Here is a 13,231-nt window from a genome sequence, read left to right on the forward strand (position 1 = left end):
GGAGCTGTGCAGAGAGAGGGGCTTGCCTGTGCGGAGCGCAACCAAGGCCCAGCTGATTGGAGCGGCGGGGGTGGAAGACGCCCTGGCTGTCCAGGGAAGGCTCGCTGAGCTCATGGCCCCGGCCTGAGAGACCCTGGCCAGAGATCAAGGCCAGTGGAAGGGTGGGTGCGACCACAGGGGACAGGCCTGTGCCAGTCCCCCTGGAGTGGTGCAGCGAGTGGACAGAGGGAAGCCAATTCGGCCGGCCTGAGTCAAGGGGAGCACCCGTGCCCCCAGGGCGGGTTCCCACGCAAAGGACCTAAACTTCCCTAGGTCACGAGCGGAGTGACCCTGCTCAGTTCGCTCTCGGAGGGGGAGAACTGTGACGCAGTGGGGGTACCTTGCTGGTTGCTATGCTGGGCAGTGGGTTGTGAGTGATCTCCACTGGCTGCTGGCTGCAGCACGGCCCAGCAGGGCAGGGGATGAGTCATTATGCAAGGGGGCTTCGAACTTGTCTGACCAGTTATCTCCCAGGGAGCGGAACAATGGGAAGAAGGGGAGTGGAGCCCTGGCTGGGGGCAGGGCTGGAAGTGAGTTAGTTTCTGGCTGGTATCATGGAGGAAGCAGCCTAGGCAACAGGCTGGGATTTAGGGGCCCAATCGCCCCCATCTCAAGGGGGGCTGAGGCATCCTAGGCCTGCCTTGTAACCAGATTACATCTGTGCTGTATCCTGGAGAAGCAATAAACTCCCTCTATTCTATGGCTGGTGGAGTCTGTCCGTGCCATTACGGGGGTGCAGGAGACGGGAAAACCCCAACACGCCATCACACCAACAAACAATCAAGCGATTTCAATCCAGCACGGATCCTCGCCAGGGGATCAAGCAACAAACTTCCCCCTCCTAGCAGCACCAACATGCTCTGCTTCCACCTTCCCTGCCCTGGGTAGCCTGAGCCCGCTGCCACTAGGGAAGGCCAGAAAAGTAACAGCTGGACTGTCGGCCAGTCTCTGCTTGTGCAAAGTGAGACATTTCCCTGGAGGCCAGGGATCGCCCATCAGATGCGGTCAGCACAGTCCTGAGGGCTTCTGTGCGTTCGGGTCAGGCCGCTGCTCCCTCCAGATTGTCAGTTGCTGTGCAGATCGACGGCAGTGAAAGTGCAGCTAATCCGACTGTCAGGAAATCAGAACCAAGCTTTTTGTTTTGTTTTGGATGTTTTATTTGTACATTACTGGTTTTTAAATCATATGGTAGATGGTTTCACAAAACACTGATCTACAACTGAAATTAAAGAGCTAAACAATCTGTCCTGGTAAAGTTTTAATCAACCTTATCAAAGTGCTTCTTTCTGATTTTTTTAAAACAAAATGTCATCCAAATCATCACAGTCCCATGGAACATTTCAACTTTGGCATCAGTCTTTCCATTGGAAAAATGTTGACCGGCTCTAGCCCTTAGTGAGTAGCTTTGTGAAGAGCTACCAGTAAAGGCCCACTGCTTCGGACTGCTCATTTTCTAACCTTTCAAAGGAATAACACAGGAATTCTTACACTTGCGCGGATTGTTTCAGCCATGCCTGTCTGTGTCCTGGACCAGCCTTTCTAATGTAGCGACATGAAATGTTCATTTTTAAAGTAAATAATGGATGCCTGGAAATTGCTTTTCAATTCATTCACCCAGCAGGATGGGAATGGGTCCCAGGGTAGCAGGTTTGGTCATAAGATAACCGGCATATTTTAGAACCTTTAATAAAAGATTTTATCCTTTAAGCTCTCTGAAAAGGGAACACCTCAAAGGACGGCATTTACCAAGGCTTTCCTAGCTACCTTTTCTTCTTTCGTATAGTCCAGCCCTGAGGAGCCTTTGGGAGAACGATACTTTCATGTTTACCACATGCAGCATCTTCAAAACATCAGTAATCTTCCTGAAAACACCATCCTGGCCACCATGGATGTAGCAGCCCTTTACACCAACATTCCACATGAAGACAGATTACAGGCCATCGAGAACACCATCCCTGATGACAACACTGCACACCTGATTACAGAGCTCTGCGACTTTGTCCTCACCCACGACTACTTCCAATTCAGAGGCAATTTCTATCTCCAAGTCAGCGGCACAGCCATGGCATTCGCATGGCACCACAAGATACCAACATCTTTATGGCTGACCTTGAACATTTCCTCAGCTCTCGCCGCCTAACACCTCTACTTTACTTGAGCTACATTGATGACACCTTCATCATATGGACCCACGGAAAAGAGACTCTTGAAGAATTCCACAAGGATTTCAACAACTTCCATCCCACCATCAACCTCAGCCTGGACCAGTCCACACGAGAGAGCCACTTCTTGAACACTCCAGTACAGTTAAATAATGGACAAATCTCCACTACCCTGTATCGGAAACCCACTGACCGCCACACTTACCTCCATGCCTCCATCTTCCATCCCAGACACGTTTCTCAGTCTGTTGTTAACAGCCAAGCCGTATGATACAACCGTATTTGCTCCGATGCCACAAACAAAGACAAACACCTACAGGATCTTTACAGAGCATTCCTAAAACTGAAACACCCACCTGGAGAAGTGAAAAAACCAACTGACAGACCCAAAAAAGTACCCAGACACAAACTACTCCAAGATAGAGGGTCTCACAGCCCATCACATGTGGAAGGGTATTCAAAAGACTAGTCGGGTTGCAGAGCCAAGCACCCTAAGACTGGGAAATGCCAGAACGAAGGCTGCTTGTGCAGCTTGCCTGCACCCTCCCTGCCCACCCCGTGTATGCCACATGCTGTTCCTCCCCCCCAGGGCTGGCTGGACTCGATCTGCCAGCATGCACTGCGCACACGGGACTTCCACACTGCACTGTGCTGGTCCAAGCCGACGGGAGCCCGAACTACAATTCCCAGGAAGCACGGCGGCAGGACCGACGGAGGGTAATGCCGAGACGTCCCAAAATGAAGTTGTTGCTATTTTGAAAACCTCATTGTTGCCTGAAGCTTTCTGCCAATACATTTCAGATTCAGGGAAAGGACATTTTCCACTTCCAAACCGCAGTGATTTAGAGAGAAAATTCCCAAGCACCTCTGCTGGGCGGACAGCTCATTCATGACGGATTCAGCCTCTGAATATCCTAGGCACTCAACGGCGGGATGTTCCTGTCCCTGCTGCTGGGGATTCACCGCACTGCAGCCACTGGGCAGGAGGCGCGATCTCGTCCTGGGATGCAGTGTCACCTCTGGCGCGAGGCTGACGGATCTCTGCGGCGTGCTTCCCTCCCACGCAACGCATCACACCATGCCCGAGCCTGGGCTGCGGCCTGGCCCTGCTCGCGCACGCGCTGGGCGACCCAGCCCACTGATCATGGCAGCACCGTGGGTTAGCAGAGTGGCTGGGGCGCAGGGAGAGAGGCACTGAATGGATCTGAGGGAGAGACCAGCACTAGCACCAGTGTGAGGAAATGGCACTCCTGTAACGAGACCAGGGCCGCCTACAGAGGGGGGCAAAAGGGCCCAGGGCTCCTGGCCCTGCCACTGTGAGAACGACAGCAGCCGGAGCCCTGGGCTCTTTAATCAATGCCGGAGCGCCGTGCTCCTCAGGGCTGGGCAGGGGGCACGCCGCACTCCGGAAGGCTGCCCCGCCCCTGCCCGGCCCCGCCCCTTGGGAGCACGGAGCCCTCTCCCACCGTGTCCAAGGGCCCGAGGAGGCTGTGGCTCCCCTGCTCAACACCGAGGGAAGTTCTGCAAAACTTCAACTGCATCCTTCTCAGGGAGGCGAGATTTGTACCTAATGCACCGACCTGTGGCAGCATCCTCGGCATTCATCAGTCCTGCCCCACGCCCGGCAGAGCTGTGCCTGGACTGCTAACTGTCTGAGCGAGGGATGCCTGGGCCGCCAGACCATAGCAGGGCTGCCAAGAGGATGCAAGTGTGCGTCTCCGAGGCCCCTCTTGGCACCAGCGCGCGCTGCCCCAGAGCGGGTGTCTGTCTAGCTTGCTGTCACACGCTGCCCTGGTGGCTCTCCGCCTCTCCGGACAGTTGCCCCCATTGCCAGAGGCTGATTTGTCTTGTGCTCCCCCAAGTTTCACCCCACCGAAAGACTCCTTGTGTATAACAACCAGGCAAACACACGAGAGTCACAGCGCCCGGCTCCGGAAAAACGGCCGACTTCCTCCATTCCCTAGAGAAGAATCACGTCCACACCCGGCACACCGAGCAGCATAGGGCCGTCCCTGCAGCCATTTCAGCAGGTGCCGACTTGGCCAGGGCCTCTGTGGCATAGTCGGGGGCTGCCTGCTCTGTGACCCGGGGTCCCCCTGCGCTGGGATGGGAGATCCTCACTGACTCTCCCAACTGTGGATTCACCCAGACACCCAGGCTCAGCCTCCCAGGGAGAGACAAAGGGAGGAGGCGGAGACCAGCACCTGGCTGGGGGCAGGGCTGGAAGAGAGTTGGAGTTTCTGGCTGGTATCATGGAGGAAGCAGCCTAGGCAACGGGCTGGGATTTAGGGGCCCAGGCTCCCCCATCTCAAGGGGGCTGAGGTATCCTAGGCCTGCCCTGGAACAAGATTCCATCTGTGCTGTGCTGTATCCTGGAGAAGCAATAAACTCCCTCTATTCTACTGGCTGGAAGAGTCTGTTCATGCCATTACGGGGGTGCAGGAGGTGGGGGACCCCGACGCGCCGCCACAGCCTCCCACCGAGCCGGGTGTCAAACTGGGCTAATGCGCGGGGGCAGGGGTCACGCCCACCAGAGGCGGGTGCATCGGGGGTTGGAGGCGACGCTCCTTTCCAGGGCCCTGCCTGGGCTTGCTGCTTGCTCCCCAAATGTTCCTCCACGCCCTCCGTGGTGGGGCCAGGCCCGTTTGAAAACCTCCGTGGGGCGGGCATGGGCCCCTCCCCCCATGCAGTCCCGTGGCCACAGGAAAAGAGAAAGGGAACCTGAGTGCCAGTGTCCCCACCTGCGGTCCCTCAGGAGAGCAGGGTGTCCCTTCGCAAAGCACAGGCGCCCGCAGCGAGGGACGCGGGGGAGGCGGTACCTCTTCCCGGGCCAGCTGCTGCTGGGGAGGGAGAACCGCTCGCCAGCTCCACGGAAGCTGCTCCAACAATAACGATCAAAAGGAACGATGACTGGCCACACGCACCTGGAGCTGGTGTCGTGAGCTTTCGTGGGCCGAAGGCGTCGTGGGCAGACGTGGGCTGAGCCCACGAGAGCTCATGCCACCGGCGAAGTGGCCATCAGTCTCCACGGTGCGGCAGGACCATTCGCTGCTGTGTCAGTTTTCCCAGTGCCGGAGCAACCCTTGGAGACAACAGAAAGGAACCCCACACGCTTCGCCTCGCCCCTCTCCTGGGGCCAACCCCGGCTGCAGGCAGTGCAAACCGCTGGAGAAGTGACATTAGCCCATCAGGCCGCACGCAGCCCTCTAGGTTCTGCCCTCCCTACCAGTCAGGATATGGACACACCACTGCCAACTCTCAGCAGGGGGAACGGGCACTCCTCTGCCTGGCCTGCCCCAGAGCCGCTGCATTCGCACTCAATACAGGCTCACCTGGCTTTGGCAGCTCTGGGCATTCGCTCCCTCCAGGTCAGACTCCCCCTTGTGCTGCTCACTCCCGCGCCCCTGTCTCTCCTGCCTTAGGGTGCTCGCTCTTCATGCTTTGGCCAACATTGCCCTCCCCTTCCAGGGCAGCAAAGTCCTGCCAGGAGCCTGCCCAGTCGGTGCCACGTCCCCAGTGACTGGCAAGGAAACCCGGCTCTGCCCGCTGGGTTTCAGGCCATGGACCCATTGTTCTTCCTACCTCTCTCCCCCCTTCACCAGCCAGGCGGCAGAGGCGCGCGCGGATTGCAGACACTTTCCCCTCACTCCGTCAACGTCGGGGGAACGGGATGAAAAGCCAGCCCCAACCCGGAGTGCACGGTGGCTGCCCCACACACACCCGAAGTGGCGTCCTGTCTTGCGCCATTCACAGAACCTCTTGGGAATGCTAATGACAAAATCCCTCCTGCACCAAGAGGCCATTCTCGGTCATCTGAATAGCAGGGACCAGGTACATTTACACCTTGCAAAACCCTGCCACACGCTTCTTGCTTCCCTAAGAGCGCCAGCGAAGCGCCATGGAGATGGCCACACAGCTGGTTTGTGGTTATCAGCATCTGTCATTTCGGCGTCTCGGCAGAAGTTCACATTGCAGCGCGCTGTTAGCCGGGAACAGGCAAACGCCTTCCATAAGACACTCTCTCTGGACTCCGTGCTATTGGCATCAAACACTGCAGCACAAGCACACACCTGCACGGGGAAAACGAAGGTTGTTCAGGCAACCCAGTTTCTGCCTTTGCCTCGCTTTTGAGTGCTTGGTGCTACAATACAACCGTCTCGTAATGCAGTTTCTCAGTGGGTCTTTACTATCTCGAGCCAAGAACATAAGAACAGCCAGACGGGGTCAGACCAAGGGTCCGTCCAGCCCAGCCCAGCCCAGCTGGTCCTGTCTGCCCACAGTGACCAGTGCCTGGTGCGCCAGAGGGAGGGACCACAACAGGGAATCATCACGTGATCCATCCCTTGTCGCACCCAAAGCCATGGCTTTCACGCAGTTTTCACGCAGTCTCTCGTGAAAGGCGAATTTTACAATCTTTCTTCCACGTGTTAAGGTACCGGAGCTTCCTGGCTACCAGCTGGCCCTTGGGAATCAGGCTGTAATTCCTGCCTGGGGTTTCAGGGCCCCCACACTGGCCGGTAGATACGGGGTGTGTTGTAAACCATCCGCAGCTGGCCAAGCAAGTTCTCAGAAGCCGCCAGCCTGGCGGAGATCCACCCTTTTCAACATCACTTCCTCTCTGCAGGGAAACCACCCAAGGGGCGTCACTGATCAGTCCGCCCTGTGACCCTGATTCAATGGAGTCTGGTGGCCCAGCCTACCAGCAGTACCAGCCTCAGCCAAGCCCAGCACCGGAGCCTGGAGCTGCCAGTGGGAGGAGCGAGTGTGGAAAGGCCCTTCTGGCATGCTGTGGTGCCTCTGTCGTGCCTGCCTTTGACGAGCAGCGGGGGGTGGAGGAGCGGCAGGACGACAGATGGCGATGCCACTCCCTGTTCGATCCACTGCTTGGTAAAAGGCCAGAGCTGACTGCCCCCCATTTCTCCAGTCATTGTAGAGAATGGGCAGCGGAGTCCTGGCACTTTAGTGATTCTAAACAGAAAGAAAATTAAAAACAAATCCAACCTACCTGCTGGCCAGGAGGAAGAGGCACGGCTGGCGTAACAGAGCTACCAGGACACGCTGGAAGAGGGGCGAGGTCATTCCTGCTGTGTCCAAACAGTCCTGCTAGGCTCGTTTGACAGAATAACTTACATTTACTAGGGTGACTCTCTTTTACCTTAGTTGCACATTGCAGACAGCTTTCACCGAGAGAGGTAGAATTAAAATGCTCAGACAGGAACCCCGCAAACAGAATCCAGTTACTTAATACAAAGAACATGACATTTTTGAAAAAATTAAAGTCCTAGTCTTACAAACACTCACATGCATGTTCGCCTCGCCTCGCCTGAGGCAAGCTGTTGGCATCAGAAAGGCGAGTGCCATGAATACAGTTAAGCATCTGCATGAAATGTTGCCAGGAGTAGGGCCTCATGCAAGACAATCGAGGGGAGAACAAGCCGTTACATAATGCTGGACACGTGTTTCTCTCCCTGTCATAAGGGCACGTGCAGAAATTAAATAACCTTTGCTGGAAGTTTGCAATAAAAACCCCTTCGAATCCAGAACTCAGAAGAGAGACAAAAGAGGTTGTTCCCAGATGCAGAGAGGCGAGACTCACCCCACGTTACTCTAGGTCTAGGCCAAGGGTGGACAATTTTTAATGGGGGCCCACTCCAAAAATTTGTAAGTGGTCAAGGGCCGCACTCTTCCATGATATTAATGCAGGAGGTGCAGGGTCTCGGATGGAGCCTGGGTGCACAAGGGAGCTTGGGGTGCAGGAGGGGGATGTGACCTGGGACAGGCGTGCAGGAGGAGGTGCAGGGGTTTGGGTTGTGATCTAGGGCAGGAAGGGGAAGTGACACAGGACAGGGGTTGGGGTGCTGAGGGTTTGGGTTATGTGGGGTCAGAGGGCAGAGGCAGGCTCTGGATAGGAGACACTTACCTGGGCGACTCCCACTCAGCAGGTCCCCTGCATGGCAGGCCACTCAGAACAGCCAGCTGTGGGGCCATGTACATCTGAACAGCTGCGAGCCCATGGGGAGGAGGGGTATGTTGCATGCTGCCTGTTCTTCAGACAGGTAGCTCCTATTGGCCCGAAACCAGCCAATGGGAGCAGTGAGATTGTGCTGGGGAGTGGGGCTGGATCCAGCAGCTTGGCAGGCCACATCCAGCCTGCGGGCAACATTTTACCTGGTCCTGCTCTAGGCTGATCTTGTTATCAGTTTCCCTGCCCCCCTGTAGCCAGACAGGAACCACCCCCCCGTAACATCCATCTTTGCTCGCCTGGAGCATACAGGACACACAGAGCAGTAAAATCAGCATAGTCTTTGAAGCCTTGACAGGAGGCCTGGATATGCTAGCTCACAGTGACCCTGGATGGCTGTAAACAGAGATACGCCAATTGCTGACCTCGAGGCTGCGAGAACTGCCTTGGCTGGCACCTATATTAATACGAACACAAAGCCGTCCGCGGGGGGAGGAATCTCCCTCCCAGTAAAGAATGTCCAGTACTCACAATTTAGTTATCTATCTTGCAAGTGTAAATTAACTTGAAACTCCCTTGTAAGAACTGGCGTCACAAAGACGGACCAACACGGTCTGGCACCTTAGATAAGACAGAGGATATGGGCCCCTATGGGTATAAAGATGGGCCCAGCAGCACACTTACTCTGAGTGTCAATCTACCATCTATCTGCTGGTCGGGTTAGGTGATTGGCCTCCCGAGGTTCCACGGGGACGCCCACCTCATATTCGTCTTTCCTAGGAATTGAGGGACCGGCCCTGGCCTGATACGCTGGAGTCGAGAGGCACAGAAGGGGGTAAAAATTGTACCTGGATATGTCCTTTGTCTTAAGTGTACACATAGACTTAGAGCTCTTTAAAGATTAAGCTGTCACTTGGTACCATTATTTCTATTTTCTATCTTTATTTTCTTTGTAACCATTTTTAAGATCTATATTTGCTAGCAGTTAAGAAATAGAGCAATAGCCATTGTAACCATATGATTTAGAAGTCTCTTTAATAAACCTGTAACTGTTTAAGCTTTAACCTGACTCCTTCAGTTGCTGTAACAGAACCAAGCACAATTTAAAAAGAACTCCAGCCAGTCATAGGGAGCAGACGCAGGCAGAGCTGGGCGTTTGGATCGTGTCGCCTCCAGGGGACAGATCTGTGGGGGACCTCTCAGCCTTCCCTAGGCTGCCCACTGCGACGGGCCCTTGTGTCCCAGCAGTTGAAGACTCAGGTGTATAACACACACCACGCACTGCCCTGACCATCGACTGACACCCCCCAAAGCACAGCTCCTGCTGCTGCCACGCCAGACCTGCCCAAGGCTTGCATCTGGGGGCGGCAATGCTGCCCTCTGGCCCCCAAATTAGGCCCCTGTTAAAGAGTGGAGGGCCTGGCCCCCTGAGCCTCTCCATTTCGGTGGCCTCCTGCTTTTACAAAGGCTCGGGTGCCATGACAGCAGCACAGGCGTCCCCCATGGAGCAATGGAGCACCCCTGTGTGGGCGGAGGCAGGGCCAGCCGCAGGAGCTGCCCCTGTTCACAGGCGACGCAGCCACACACAGAGCTGTTCTCCGCGAGACAGCTAGCCTGAGGCTCTGTCTGCGCGGGAGCAGGAGGGTGGAACTGCAGCCTGACAAGAGCACGTGTAGGGGCGGTGCGAGCAGATGGCTGCCCGGAGCCTAGTGAGGTGCTCAGTGGGGGGCTGTGCTCTGCGAGGGCCACTCCCTCAGCTCAGTGTGCGGACCTGCAGTCGGCTACGCGGTGCTCTGCACTAAGCGGGGAGGACGGGACAGTTAAAACAAGGCCCCGGGCAATTCGCAAACTGCCAGCGACGGGGAGGGTTTTGCTGGTTCCAGTGAGGAGCGTTTGGAAGTGGCCACACGTTCCCCAACCCCCTCTCTGGCTCAGTTATTACCTAGAGCTCTGCTTTGACCCAACCCGGTGTCTTGGCTTCCTGCTTCCTTTGGCATCCCGAGGCCTGCAGGCCTCCCCCTGATGCGCAGGCGTGGGAGGGTTAGACTTTTGGGGGGAAACGTGGATTTCACTGCACACGCATGAACGGGGAGAAACATCCAGCGATAATCCTCTGCAAACAGGCACAGGAAGAGAAATGTTGCTTGAGGACGTGTTAGGGTTTGATCAACTGTGCACTTGGATGTGGTGTTGGCCGTCGTGCTCTATCGTTTGAAAGCTTTCGCTTCTTGAATCTCAGCCTCTTTTCTCACTGAATAATTGTCTGACTGCCCCATCATTTCCTGTAGCTCTGGAAAGTTTAAATCAAATGACTGAAATAAGCAAATTGATAACATCTGCTGGAATGATCCATTTAAATCAAAAATCGAATCCTGACAAGCTTAGTTATGGCATTGCGACAGTCTCCGAGCCAAATCTAAATATTTCAACCTTTTCCGACAAGTGTCTTTTTCACGGACTTGCCCCTTTCTAGCATTTCTCGTGATCCTGTAGTTTTGGTGTCTTTCTTTCCAGGAGGATGCTGAACGTCAGTATGTTGTAGCCATGGTTTCTTAGCGACTCAGCTGAAATAAGTCCTGTAGGAAAAGCAGCAAACAACTCTGGTATCTGAGTACACTCATTAGCAGAATTTGATGATGATGTTTTATTAGATATTTGTTACCACCTGCTGCCAGATGGTCGCTTCTGTGTTGAATGCAAAATACAGACAAGCCATGTTCCAGGGAGCTCACTATTTGCATCTGGATAAGGTCACTGTGGGCACATGCTGGTGCTGCTGGCCTGGGTACAGGACACAGTTCTGGAGCAATGGGAGAGATTTATTTTGAAGCCCATAACGTCTTAAAAAAGATTCTGCTTTGAGCTGTTTTTTCTCTTCTTGCCAAGGAAGCAGCAGATGTTATTAAGCTATGTCTGAGAGAGGTTTCAGGAAATAATCATGGTGTTTTATTCTTTGTTTTGCTAGATGCAATTGCAAAAATTGTTTTGGGTTTGGTTCATTAAACTGATTTATTCCAAGATTAGACTTTGCTTCCAAAGATCTATAAATGCCTTTTTGAATAGATGCCAGAAATAAACACCGGAATGCAGCAGAACATATGTTTCCTTTAGAACTTTACAGTATTTGCTTTTGAATGCTTCTTACAATCTCAGACTTCCAAAAGGTCAGCAAAATTTGCAACTGACTTACCGGATCCACCTACTCCTTTCTTCCCACTGCTTCCATGGTTTTGAAATATTGTCCATGCTTTCACCTCTGGACACCGGAAAGGACGTAGGTCAAAGTAACACACGTGCTTCTGCAGAGTTTTCTTGCTAGCTCAAAAAGGAGGTTTATTAAATGGAGCAAAGGTATTGCAGTTGAGGGTGAAATTCTCAAGTGTTGGCCCCACAGAGCTTAAAAACTGGTCTCTCTGCACAACAAAGGAGGTCCAGGAAAAGATATTCCTGTGTCCAGCTGGCCTCGCCAAGCCCTGGAATTGACACGGCTGCAGTTACAGTGATTGGTTTGGCAAATCATTACCAATGAGTGATTTCTTCTTTGCATGAACCGTGCAAACACACTGCAGCTTCTGTAAAGGAATTCAACTAGTCTGACTTCTCCCCCTTAGTGTCTGGCCTGATTGCAGAGTTCAGCCCCCGTTTTAAGTTATTCCATGTTTGATGATAAAGCTGTGTTGACGAGCTGTGGTTGGTCACACAAATCAGATGCTGGTGTGTCTGTTCTCTGATTGGATGAGTGCAATTTCTCTGGGCCCGGATGCTGTGGACGCACTTGTGCTAAGTGTCTGCAGGATCAAGCCCAAGTGAGCACTTTGGAGAGGAATGCTCCCTATCTGCAACTTGGACACTCGCTTTCCAGCCACCGCTGGAGGTGAAAATACTGTCACCCAAGATGCTTGAGATGCAAAATACAAGAAGGGCACCCGGAAAGAAATCCCTTTAAAACAGGAATATTCACGGAGAATGCTCTGCAGCGTTTGCCCTTCCCACAGCCTGTAACGAGGGTGAAGTGGGCAAACCTGGTTATCAGTGGCAATGGATTTAGAACTTAAGAACAAGGGTGCGTCTTTGCTCTAACCGCGACTCAAAGGAGACAAGAGGGAATCCATCCCTGCAGCGTTACAGCTGATCTGGCTTGGGCCTGGATGGCACAGAGGAAAGCACCATCCTGGCCTGTCAGCAAAAGACTTCTGGCAGCTGCCAGCCTCGGTCCTCTCCCCGTTCAAGCTCCGCTGTGCTACGGCAAGGGGATCATTCCTTTCCCCCGGGGCTGGCCTCACCACACGCCTTCCCATTTCTGTTGCTGGACTTGCCCAGGGCGAGCCGCAGGCCTGGCGTCTGGATCTCTCCATGTGGCATGGTGGGCACCAGGCAGCAGCTTGTGCAGGAGCGGCCTGAGGCTGGCGGCGGCAGCTGGCGCTCCAGGCAGAAGGCGCGATCAGCGCCCCCACCTGCATGGCCATCAATGGCCGTGACGTCATCATCGGGTGCCCAGGCCGGCGGCGCCCTAGGGAGCCTAGGCAGACTAGGCGGTCACCGGCCCCTGGTCCCGTGAGTCTCTTGTCTGAGACACAGAGGCGGGAGCGGAATCAGACGGTGGCCTTGCTCCGACTACAGGGAGCAGATCGCGGTGCTGATACATCTGGTTTCGAGAACCAGAAACAGACGCTACTGCATTGGTTTCACTCTCCCTTCGGTTCAACACGCAGCTTGAAAGGTTTCCTTCAATCACCAAGGAGGCGTCTGCCCTGGCGCTGGCCCATAGCAGCTCATAAGGCCGCACTGCAGAACTCCCGAAAGCCGTGCCAAGGGAGGCAGCATGGAACCGTTACAACGGCTCGTTACATGGGAATGTGTTTAGAGGCCTGGCCTCTGCGTGGCTTTTTACCACCTGCTTCCAGTTCTAGTGCAAGCAACAAGAAAGGCAAGAGGAGAGTGTGATGGCGCAGTGGGGTTTTCCCGTCTCCTGCACCCCCGTAGTGGCATGGACAGACTCCACCAGCCAGTAGAATAGAGGGAGTTTATTGCTTCTCCAGGATACAGCACAGCACAGATGTAATCTGGT

This window comes from Pelodiscus sinensis, chromosome 3, assembly GCF_052426305.1.
Source record: "Pelodiscus sinensis isolate ZL-2025 chromosome 3, ASM5242630v1, whole genome shotgun sequence".
NCBI classification, from domain to species: Eukaryota; Metazoa; Chordata; order Testudines; family Trionychidae; genus Pelodiscus; species Pelodiscus sinensis.